The sequence below is a fragment of the Ctenopharyngodon idella genome, chromosome 2, assembly GCF_019924925.1.
Source record: "Ctenopharyngodon idella isolate HZGC_01 chromosome 2, HZGC01, whole genome shotgun sequence".
In the NCBI taxonomy this organism is placed as follows: Eukaryota; Metazoa; Chordata; class Actinopteri; order Cypriniformes; family Xenocyprididae; genus Ctenopharyngodon; species Ctenopharyngodon idella.
In genome coordinates this window covers 16,693,537-16,705,384 of record NC_067221.1, presented here as the reverse complement: position 1 = coordinate 16,705,384, position 11,848 = coordinate 16,693,537, and the positions used below count along the sequence as shown (strand labels likewise).

The 11,848-nt window shown below is 36.3% G+C and overlaps 1 long non-coding RNA gene across 1 annotated transcript; it reads left to right on the top strand.

Moving 5' to 3' along the window:
• Positions 1 to 4,283: 4,283 nt before the first annotated feature.
• Positions 4,284 to 11,618, top strand: LOC127524807 (uncharacterized). The gene is made up of 3 exons (XR_007933169.1): positions 4,284 to 5,061; positions 10,100 to 10,309; positions 10,439 to 11,618. It is a non-coding gene; the product is annotated as an uncharacterized LOC127524807 (long non-coding RNA).
• Positions 11,619 to 11,848: the final 230 nt, after the last annotated feature.

Sequence of the window (11,848 nt, the reverse complement as noted above, 5' to 3'; positions counted from 1 at the left end):
CTTCATGGCGAAACATCAGATATTGTCAGGTTACCACAGACACGCCCTTCAGTGAAAACTCAAGATCTTCGCAATTTAACATCGCAAAGGCCTTTAGATTAGACTGACCAAATATGATGTTGATCTGATTAAATCTCTATGAGGAGTTAATCACAGTGTAAAACATGTCATTTCCTGTTGCCCGCAGGTGGCGCTATGACTGTAACTGAATATTGCATTGTAGATGTCTTCAGATCATGTGAAGTTTGGGGCCGCCACAGACACGTCCTTCAGTGAAAAGTCAAGATCTTCGCAATTTAACGTCACAAAGGCCTTTAGATTAGACTGACTAAATATGACCTTGATCTGATTAAAGCTCTAGCAGGAGTTTCTTAAAGTACAACATCTGGAAATTGCAAAAACTGCAAAAATTTAGCAGAGAAAATTCAAAAAATTCACTTCCTGTTGGGTTTTCAGATTTTGCACCCATGGACTTTTTTGTAGGTATTGTGCTGTTACATGTGTCTACCTGAATTTCATACCTGTACGTGAAACATAGCGCAAATGGTGCTTAATTGAAATTTTGTAGGTGCCGCTGTCGAGCCATTTTGCCACACCTAATTCTGAAACCCATATCAGATGTAAATTTTCACCGCTTCTGATGCGTGTGCAAAGTTTCATGAGTTTTCGAGCATGTTTAGACCCTCAAAAATGTGATTCATTTCGGAGAAGAAGAATAATTGACTGAGCAATAGGGTCCTTACACCATCGGTGCTCGGGCCCTAAATATCTAGCGTCCGCTAGACCGCTTTCTGTATTCAACGTACGAAGAAAGTGTAAAACTCTTGCAGTTCAAAACGCTTACACTACGTCCTACGCCTTCCCTATTCAACTTACAGAAAAAGTGTAACTGATGCAACGCCGATTTACACTTTCTTCGTAACTTGAATACGGAAGGCGGTCTGATGGAAGCTAGATATTTTACTTCATAACTTGTTAAATATGGATTTTTTTTTTTTTTTTTTTTTACACAAATGCGTCGATTCACTTCAGAAGGCCTTTATTAACCCCCCGGAGCCGTGTGGAGTACATGTTTATGATGGATGGATGTGGATGGAAGTACTTTCTTCAGCTCACACCCGTGACCCCTGTTCACTGCTGTTATAAAGCTCGGTTGCGTCAGGATATTTATTAATATAACTCTGATTGTGTTCATCAGAAAGAAGAAAGTCATATACACCCAGGATGGCTTGAGGGTGAGTAAAGCTCGGGGTAATTTTCATTTGAAAATGAACTAATCCTTTAATCTCAGCATTTGATAATACATTTTTATTATCACAATTTTTATCTGTTAACATTAGTTGATGCACTGTGAACTAAAATGACTACATTAGTCAACAATGAACTGCAATACTACAGCATTTATTAATCTCTAAGATTAATAAGTGCTGTAGAAGTATTGTTCATTTTAGTTCATGTCAGTGAATGTAGTTATCTAATGTTAACAAATGAAACCTTATTTTTAAATTGTTACGAAAATCCCCTTTGTGATATAATAGTTTTGGTAGAGTGCAAAGGCATAAAGTGAAATAATTTTATACGGCTGGATGCCATTACACCTGCGGTTTTAGTGAGAATTGCTGAGTCAGCATCAGCTGGTGAAATGAATCTCTATGCGAATCGTCAGCACTCCTTTTCCCCATTTAAATAATGTTTTCCTGCAATCTGTGATTACATCACAGTGACCACAGAGGAACAAACTCGACAACACTACACTGTAAAAGATGCATAGATCTCTGTTTTCTAGATGCAGTCAGCAAGACTTTTTTTTATTTTGTTAAAATACACAGCTCCTTCTGAATGGTTGTCAATGGAGAAAGATGCTTATTGTCCCCAGAATGTTGTTGTTATGGCATTTACCAGCAGGAGCTATTTGCTAACAAGCCAAACCTTAACCCCTTTGTCCTAATTACATTCAGGATTGGATATCATTTTCTTTTGTCTATAATATGCGTCCGTACTGAAACATCCATTTTGAAAAACACTTTTGTGAAGCTCTGTTAGAAGTTATACATAATTTCTGCAGTGTTTCCAGCAAGAATAAATGCTATAATCTTAAAGTACATTGATGTTTTATGAAGAAATATGAACATAAAATTTTTTATGAGCATATATAAATTAAAAGCCCCCCTCCATGGCATAAAGCTCTAAAGCTTCGGATCAGACTTTCCCCCGATGGCTCCTGTGTTTTTGCAAAGAGAAACCACAGTAACATCCTTGTACTGGTATAATGAAACTCGTCAAGTGTATCTTGAGTGTGCTAATCAGTAGGCCACCATATGGATTTTTATTACAGAAACTTTAATTAACATTTAGCTCATCTGTGGCTTCATTAGTTCCCAGATGTCTCTCTGCATCTCTGCAGACCCCGTGTAGCTTGTGCTGCCGGTTGCAGGTGTTGTGAGTCTGGGTTCTCTCCCAAGCCTGCGGCTGTGTGGATACTGTGCTAGATCTGGAGGAAACCAGCCCTCACGGTATGTTTTTCTTCTTTCCAGTACTATTTTCTTTTTTTTCATTAAGTTCTCAGGTGCATATGTAAGATTTCTTCCACACCGTCTCCTCATGCTGAAGTTTAAGCTCAGGGCCCCCAGCCTGAGGGAGCGACCCAGTGGTGCAGGAGAAAAAAGTATGACGACATATTAAAATCAATTACCACAATTTATAATGTGTTGGCTGCAGTAGTGAATTCTGACATAAGTGATATAAGCAACACTTTCTTAGGTGACAAAAACACAAACAACTGTTTCTATACTGCAGAACCCTCTTTCACTTCTGTCTGCACCATAGAAATTAGAAATAGGAAAAGTGGTCTGCCCATGAAAATAGTCTCTTCACCTGTTAAAAGCCCAAAATAGTATATTACATACACTACCATTCAAAAGATTGCGGTCATTATGATTTTTAATGTTTTGAAAGAAGATTATTATATCCACCAAGTCTGCATTTGATCAAAAATATTTAAATTAAAATTAAAGTAAAATTGAGAATATTACAATTTAAAATAATGGTTTTCTATTTTATAATAATATAATATAATATAATATAATATAATATAATAATAAAAATTTTTTGTGTGTTTAGTAATCTGGTCCTTAAAGGGTTAGTTCACCCAAAAATGAAAATTCTCCATAGACAGCAATTTAATTACCACTTTCAAGGCCCAGAAAGGTAGTAAAGACATCGTTAAAATAGTACATGTGACTACAGTGGTTCAACCGTAAGCCCAAAGTATAGTTCACTTTTTATGCGTACGCAAGGGTCAGTGTACAGTGCGCGTAACGCGAAATTCGTCATCAAAATTGTACGCGCACCACCGCAGGTTGCACATGCGCATTTAATTTTTTTGCAGTAATTAGTTTATATATATATATATATATATATATATATATATATTGATTAAGTATATAGTCTTTAGGGCTGTGAATGAATCTGAATCTGGATCGATCCTGATATTTTCTCTCTCTAATCGATTCTGAGCTTAGTTTAAACAGCAGATGGCGCTCTAGGCTAGTTTTTAACCGCACACTCTCAAACGCTCACGAAGAAGACTGCTGGACAGCGCTCGTGTCATGTAAGTGGTTAAATATACTTGCACCTCGGCTCTTTTATGAACCGCTTCAACCTTTTCGAACTTTATGAATGATTTTTTTTTTAGGTTTAAGTGGTGTGTGTAAAGGAACTGGAAGCAGGCAGTGTTCGTTCTAAATAAACTAAGCTCAGAATCGATTGGAGAGAGAATCGCGATACATCGAAAAATATCAGAATCGCTCCAGATTCTTTGTATCGCGAATCGACATTCGATGTATTGTCCCAGCCCTAAGAGTAAAAAGTATTTTTACTTACATGAATGTACATTTTTGTCTTTGGGAATATAAATATTTTTGATTAATATTAAATCAAAACTCAAAGGTTTGAACCTAATTATAAATTTGAGAAAAACTAATAAATTTGGCTGTAACTGTTACGAACGGTTGCAATACCGTGACAGTGAGGGAACTGATTTATTCGCAGCAGTGTATATTTATTTAACAGAACTCAAAATACTCAGAAAACTTAAAACAAAACAACCACTGTACACACAAGGAGAACTGACAAAGAACAAAAACAAACATGGGGCTTTAATATACAGTCCAACTAATTAACCAAATGAACATCAGGTGCAAACAATAATCAGACAATGAATAACCAAGAAAACTAACTGAAAACACAGAACATTGAACTAAACTAGTGAAAACCAACCCAATCAGAAAAAGAACACAGGGTAACACTTTATTTTACAGTGCTGTAGTTATTACATGTACTTACTATAGTAATATTAGTACATTATGCATAATTACAAGTAACTAACCCTAAACCCCTAACTGAAACTCTATAGTAAGTGCATGTAGTTAATTAATAGTACACAGTACTTATTTAAGTAATTACAATGTAACTACGGCACTGTAAAATAAAGTGTAACCGAACACAGATAACCCCTAAGATAAACAGTAACAAATTGTATTTTTTTTAAGTATCAGTGTTTTTTTTTTTTTCCCAATGTATTAGCAGTTCCTCAACTTCTGCATGTTGCGTTCCACCTCACATCCTCCCATGGCAGGTGCTCTCACTCCAAATAACACAGCGGAAACTTCAGATCCACGTCACAGGAGCTCTTGGAAGGGGAATTGAGTTCATCGCTTTGCCTTCTCGAGTGGAAGATGGAACGTCATATGCTATCAATGAACGAATTATGACAAAAGAGCCTCCGGTCGCGTTCGAGATGGCAGAGCTTCCCATCAGTGCGGTCTCTGTGGTATTTGCTCTATATGTGTCAGGGAGGTCACAGATGTGGCGCGGGCTGGATGCTTCTGAGAGCTTCCTCAAGCAAACACAATTTAGCATGGTGACGGGGGCAGTGGCACAAAGCTGGCTGGATTAAGGGGCTGTCACACTCTGTCTCCCACAACAGGATAACAAGCAGTGCTCAAGCAGCTTCCCCCAGGGGGTAAAAGAGACCTGCCTTTTGGTGTGGGGGCCACAGATGTACGTGTAAACGCAAGTACACATCAACACTTTTTTATATTACTCATTACACATGCGCTCTCAGGGAGCGCAACATGCATCTTTATTTCTCTGGCGATTCTCTGGTGTAATGTGTGTATATTGAAATCATTATGTTGTGAACAGAGATGCAATTGCTCTCTTGTGGTTCTAATGAGTATTTAACACCAGTGGAGTTTGCTTGACCTAACAGTGCTACCGTATGCTTAACATGCAATTATACACAGGTCTGAGTCTTCCTATAGGCGATATAAGTGGTTGCCACATCATGACAAATATAAATAGCAAGAAATACATCAACAACAGTATAAATAAATGCAGAAAATAGTAAGAAGTCATAATCTGTATGATACTTATTATCCACATCTTGATCAAAACGATCAGGTTTGTTATGAAGAAACTTACTTTATGGCTTGAATCTGATAGTCTTAAAGAGATTGTTCCCCCAAAAATCATTTACTCATGTCATTCCAAACTAGCGTTGTCAAAAGTACTGACCGTGATACCAAGTCGGTACTTAAATTTAAAAAATTCGTAAACACCTCTGATTTTTCACCTTTGTGTTCACACGCTCATCAGATATGTTTGCGGTTGGCTAGAATGATCAACACACGGGACCGTTTGAAAGCACATGGAAGTGTTTGAATTTGAAAGCGTTTTGAAAGTGGGAGTGTTTGAAAGCTGGCGTCTATCAGTGGACCGGCCTGCTTTCAAACGCTCCCGTGTGTATCTGTGTAAGCGCTCTGTGAAGAGCGTCATTGATGTCTATTTACAACATATTTTTGAAGTGTTGATCATTGTAGCCAATCACAGACATATCTGATGAGCGTGTGAACACAACGGCCAATCAGAGGTGTTTACGAATCCGCTCAACTGCGCTCAAAGCGTCATATTTTTTAAATTTCAGTACCGACTTGGTACCATGGTCAGTGACAACACTATTCCAAACCTGTATGACTTTTTTTCTTCTATTGAACACAATGGATTTTTTTATTGTCCATACAATGGAAGACAAATGGGTTCAGTGTTGTTTTGGACCCCAAGACTTTCCCTATATGGACAAAAACATCTAAACCATTTTTCAAAATATTTTTTGTGTTCTGCAGAAGAAAGAAAGTCGTACAGGCTTGGCCAGTGTTGCAATTGTTACCTAAAACTAATATTAATCATTTTTATTAATTGAAATGTAGCTGAAATGGATATTAGATTAAATATTTCTTATATAAATATGAGCTTACACTGAAAATTAGAAATGTTGCTTTGGTAGCTAACTGAAATAAATAAGTTTAAGTTGAAATAATAAAATTAATAAAAAAAATCAAATAAAGCTAAATAGAAATATTAAAAAATCTAAACAAAAATAAGCACAAAATGACTAAAACTTAAAATAAAATTAAAATAAAATCCGAAAATATTAAAATAAAAGCTATTTCAAGTACCAGAATAACACCAGGTATGACATGAGTAAATGATTTTTTTTTTTTTTTTTTTTTTTTTTTTGGTGAACTACCCCTTTAAATGTTTAAAGAACTTTTGCATGGAAGAAACAGCATCTGTCAAATTATGAAAATATGTGAGTGAAATGCAGCGCAATTAATTTTTAACCTTTCTTCAAAGACCTGCTCTAAAAAATGTCTGTGTACAGTCATTACTTTATATTTTTTAATTAATGTTTACTATTTTTTAATATTAAATGCATTTTCTATACACAAATTATTTCTTTCACATTGCTGTACCTGATTTTTCATTGACTGCACACTTTTGTTTGTTTGTACAAACTTAGTCACTTCTTCATATTTATGCCCCAATTGCTGTTTAATATTACATCCTTAATTTATTTACACCATTTATATGAAACATTTCATTTATTCATTTAGCAGACAGTCTTTTACCCACAAATTTGGAACCTCAGAAGCATGTATGTTTAATCGTATATATATTACAGTGGTATTGTACTATGAGAAGTATAAGTACTGCAATTATTGCAGTGGTTCTATGGATGTTTCATGTTATTTTTCACTTATTTTTCATATTCTCACCTATAGGGCCTCACTTACAGCAGCTGTAAAATAACAATGAAGTTTCAGGCTCTGAGGAAAAGAATTTCAACAGCTACAAACATTTATTCCAACATTAATTCAAAGTCTTGAAATAACCTGCTTCAGTGGATGGCAACTTGTTCGGTACAAATGCCTCCTTTTTTAAACAAGGACAGACGCGGAGTCATTAATGTGAGCCCACGTCCATTAGGCATCATATGCCGCTGAGCACAGTTCATGTGTGTGCGGTGAAGCCGCCTGCCCCTCCGCACTTGCCCTCTGTGACACCTTGTCAGGTTACAATGTGCTTAAAATGAATTTGTGTGGCAGAATGAAGAAACCAGGCTCCTGTTTGTGAAGAACCATTCTCCAGAGACGTAGGCAGAGGTGAAGAGGTTAATGAGATTTATTTGTACAACAGTTTTTTTTAGCTGTATGTCTCCATGGAAACTGCCTCAGTGTCACGCACCCATGGAGATAAAGACGTGTTTACATGTTGTAAATTATGAGACAAGACACGCCTCACCTAACTTTAAAAAATGTGCAAGAAAGTGTGGAACACGTTAAAATCCATCATTTTGTCATTTGTGCGGAGGCCACAAAGACACGGTTAACATAACCTGGACTATATTTATAAACCAAAAAAAGCAAACTTTGGTGATTTAAAATGTATTTTTAATAGACATCTGTCATATAAATTATTATCTGTCGTGATGATATGACAGTGTGTGGGGCTTCACAGATAAATGGTTCTGATATTTTCATATTTCTGAGCATTCAGTAGCTGGAAAGAGATCTATACGGGATTCTCTTTTTTACTTTGAATTTGGTGAGATGTCTTAAACTTTTTCTGACTTTGTGCGTGTTTTGTTTAAAATATCACATTTAATATTATTTATTGTGTATATTGTGCATATTTATTGTGTAAATCTGATGTGATGTGAACTTAAAACTTAAATTCTCAAATATTTCAAACCTATATTTATGCATTTGGTAGATGCTTTTACATTTCCATTTAAAGGACAGTTCATCCAAAAAAGAAAACTATTTTACTCATGTTGTTCCAGAGCTGTATGACATTCTTTCTTCTACAGAACACAAAAGAAGATATTTTGAAAAATGTTGGGGTTAAAACAGGTTTTATTAACATTGTATGGACAAAAGTAGTCTCTTATGCTCATCGATGCATTTATTTGATCAAAAATACAGTAAAACAATAATATTGTGAAATACGATTACAGTTTAAAAGGCAAGTATTACTTGGCGATGTTACTTTGTGAAGAAAGACTACGCGCCTGCGCACATACCCATTCTTACATAGCACTTGCCTCGCGCATGCCAATCCACCTTATTTTTACAGTTTACTGCACTTTGATATTCTTCTCATTATTTCCCTATAGCGGCTAATAAATCGGAAGTCTCGCACATTCACAGAAAACACCTTATTTCTGCGTTGAAGAACAAGGTAGATAGACTAAACACATAATGCGCATTTGCACGACATCACCGTTTTCACAGATTCGCGTTTTTGCAGTTTACACAGAGGTGACAACGGTTGCGTTTTCAAAAATGTGCACTTTGAAACCCATTTTCAAAAGTTAGCGTTTTCAGGCCACAAAACGCCGTTGTCGTGTAAATGAACGGCCAAAACGCATAAAAGGTTTTCGTTTTTAGCTGAAAACGGTGTCGTGTAAACAACCCCTGATGTGCTGATTTGCTGCTCGAAAAACATTTCTTATTATAGAGAACCTCAGGGATGATGTGTTTTTGTATGCAAAACCCGGAAGCAAGTTAGCATTTTAGGACTTCCGGTTCCATCGCCCTCAAGTGTATGGGTTTTTTGAATGGGTTTTTGCTAAATCGCCTGAAATAAGGTCTGTGGTTAACAAAACCTCTAAATATTTTCATGTTTTGATCTATGACATAAAACACACCAGTTATAACCCGCTTGTGATTTTTAAACCTTTATTGTGTCTTAAAAATGGCGGTTGCTAACAAATTGCTAAAAGGGACTACTTCCTTTGGCGGGGACTTTAGACGTCATCATGACAAACAGGATTTCTCATGAAAAACTGGATAAGTATTCATACACAGCGCAGATCATAATCAGTGAGCATGTTTTTAAATAAAGTTGTTTTCTAAATAAAGTTTGAGGAAGCTTGGTGGTGGTGACATTGATCCGCGACCATGGTGTGCTGTAGTCCGTTTATAACCTACTGTTAGCTTTTTATAGCTGACGACTTTATTTAGGCTTCAAAATGTATAAATGTTGTGTTAACTTGTAAAGATTATCATGATAGACAAAACGTGTAAGTGTCATAACCCTTTGTTAAACACAGAGCTTATTTTTTGCGATTTTCCAAAAGTCTATGGGAAAAATGCATAGGCTTTCGATCGAGGGAACCCATGCGCCGCTAACTTCCGGGTTGGCCTACAAAAACATGTAATCTCTGAGGTACTCTATTATCAATAAACAGTTGTGCTGCTTAAATTTTTGTGGAAACTGTTACATTTCAAGGATTCTTTGACGAATAGAAAATTTAAAACAAGTAGAAACAGTGTAAAAGTACTTACTCTCACTTTTGATCAATTTAATCAATCCTTGCTGAATAATAGAGTTAATTTCTTTCAAAAAACGAAATCCTTTAAACATTATTGTAAATGCCCATGACATAGTTTTGCTAGTTCAATACTGTTTGAGCTACAGCTTTTAGACTAAAACATCTTAGAACATTGAATTGATTTCTGGAAGTGCAGCAGGATTTCATTAGACTATAGCAATTACAGCTCAAGAATTACTTCCATTTGTAAGTGAGCACAGCAAACCATACAAATATTAAGCACCTCCCTTTCTCTTCACTTGTCTGAGGATATAGAAATATTATGTCAATTACCTCAAGGTATTTGTCTTGTGCCTGAAAAAAAAGAGAAAAACTCATCTGCGGTCTTCTACTGTATGTTAAACCTCATCCATCACGCAGGGTCAGAAGCCCAGTGGACACAGCCCATTATAGCAGAACATTGCATGGCAGGCCAGCGGAGGAAATCTGAACACTACTGTCCTGTCTGCAAGATGAGGTGGTGGCCTGCTGAAGGAAGCAGGGCGGAAATGTGAAGTGCCCTGACATTTCAACAGACACGTCTGAAATCACAAGCCGTCACTCCCAAAGGCCACTCGGCTCAACAAGACTGTGAGTGTAATATCTGGCTATTCACCTGATAATGGCACTTTCTTTTTTCACATCAACTGATGTTTTCTTACAATAGAGGGGACTGTCCATATCAAAAGAATTGACCATAAACATCTGTGTATTTTTCAGCACAGTGCTGGTGATAGACCTCTGTTGTTGGGTAATTTTCTTCGAGGTCACACAGAAGAACAATAAAGCGGCATAATACTACACCACAGAAACAAAGACAACAAAGAGTAAGAGAACAAAAAGACGTTGGAGCATCTAATTGGAATAAAGAATTGATTAATTTAACCAGCATTGAGAGAACCTATTCAATATGGGCCACAGCAGAATGACGGCACATAATCTAACTTAATCTTTAAAGGGAACTATTAAGCCTTTATTGAGCATTCTAATGAGATCTTTAATTAACATCTATAAGTAATTTCCAGACTTGATATAATTTGATTCAGAAGTGAAAAGTAATCACAAATTGAATAGTAGAGTACTAAGTTCTTCATTACTAATGTCATCATTTACCAGTGTTTTTGTTAACTAAAACTATTAAAAATCATTTTGAACTTGAAAATTAGAAATGTTGCCTTGCCAACTTATTGAAATTAATAAGTTGAAGTACTAACCCCTGGTTTCACAGATAAGGTTTATGCCTAGTCCCAGACTAAAATGCATGTTTGAGCTATCTTAACTGAAAGCAACTTACACTTATCTTAATTTTGTCTCAAGATGCGCACCAGTAATGTTTTTGTTTCTAAGGCATTATAAAAGCTTCTAAAATGTCCTAATTTAACTAAGGCCTAATTCTGGCTTAATCTAAGCCCTGTCTGTGAAACTATAGGCCTAAAATTACTAAAACTGAAATAAAAATGACCTAAAGATATAGAAATATATATTATAAACGGATAGTTCCGGCCCTTGATTCTGACTGGTTGAGCCTCATTCGTAGCCATTGTAAAATTCACGAAAACACAGCTGTCCGCATTACATAAGTATTGCTGCGCTACTGAGTGTGTATGTTGCTGCGTCTGTCTTAGCAACCACTCTTAGCAACGTAAAAACATATGTTTGTTCTCTATTGATTTTGTTCATTTAAGCTTACTGCATTACGTAGAAGAGTATTGTGAGAGAGATATCGAGTGACTGAGTATATTACCTGCATTCAAATTTAGCATTTTTCTTCAGGTCAGTCCTATGTTCATAATAAAAATTTGAATGTCTGCTGCGATCTTGTCCTTTTAACATTTAATAGGTTTTCCCGTGCCCTGCTGACACCGACAGCGCTAGTCAAAGCCTTTGTCATTTGTGTCTTCTTCCGTGTTCACAACAAGTTTCAATATAAAAGTCTTTGCGACTGAGTGCCTCGCTCATAAAGACAATATTTGCCGCTATTTAATGGCATATTAAATGTAACTTCTGTTGCTGTTCATGATCGGGGACTATTTTTTCCAGCGGAAGGAAGACTTGTAATATTTTTACTACATGAAAGTTGCATTGATACATACACTCTACATCGTGCCTAACAACGCCCCTTAGCTGTTA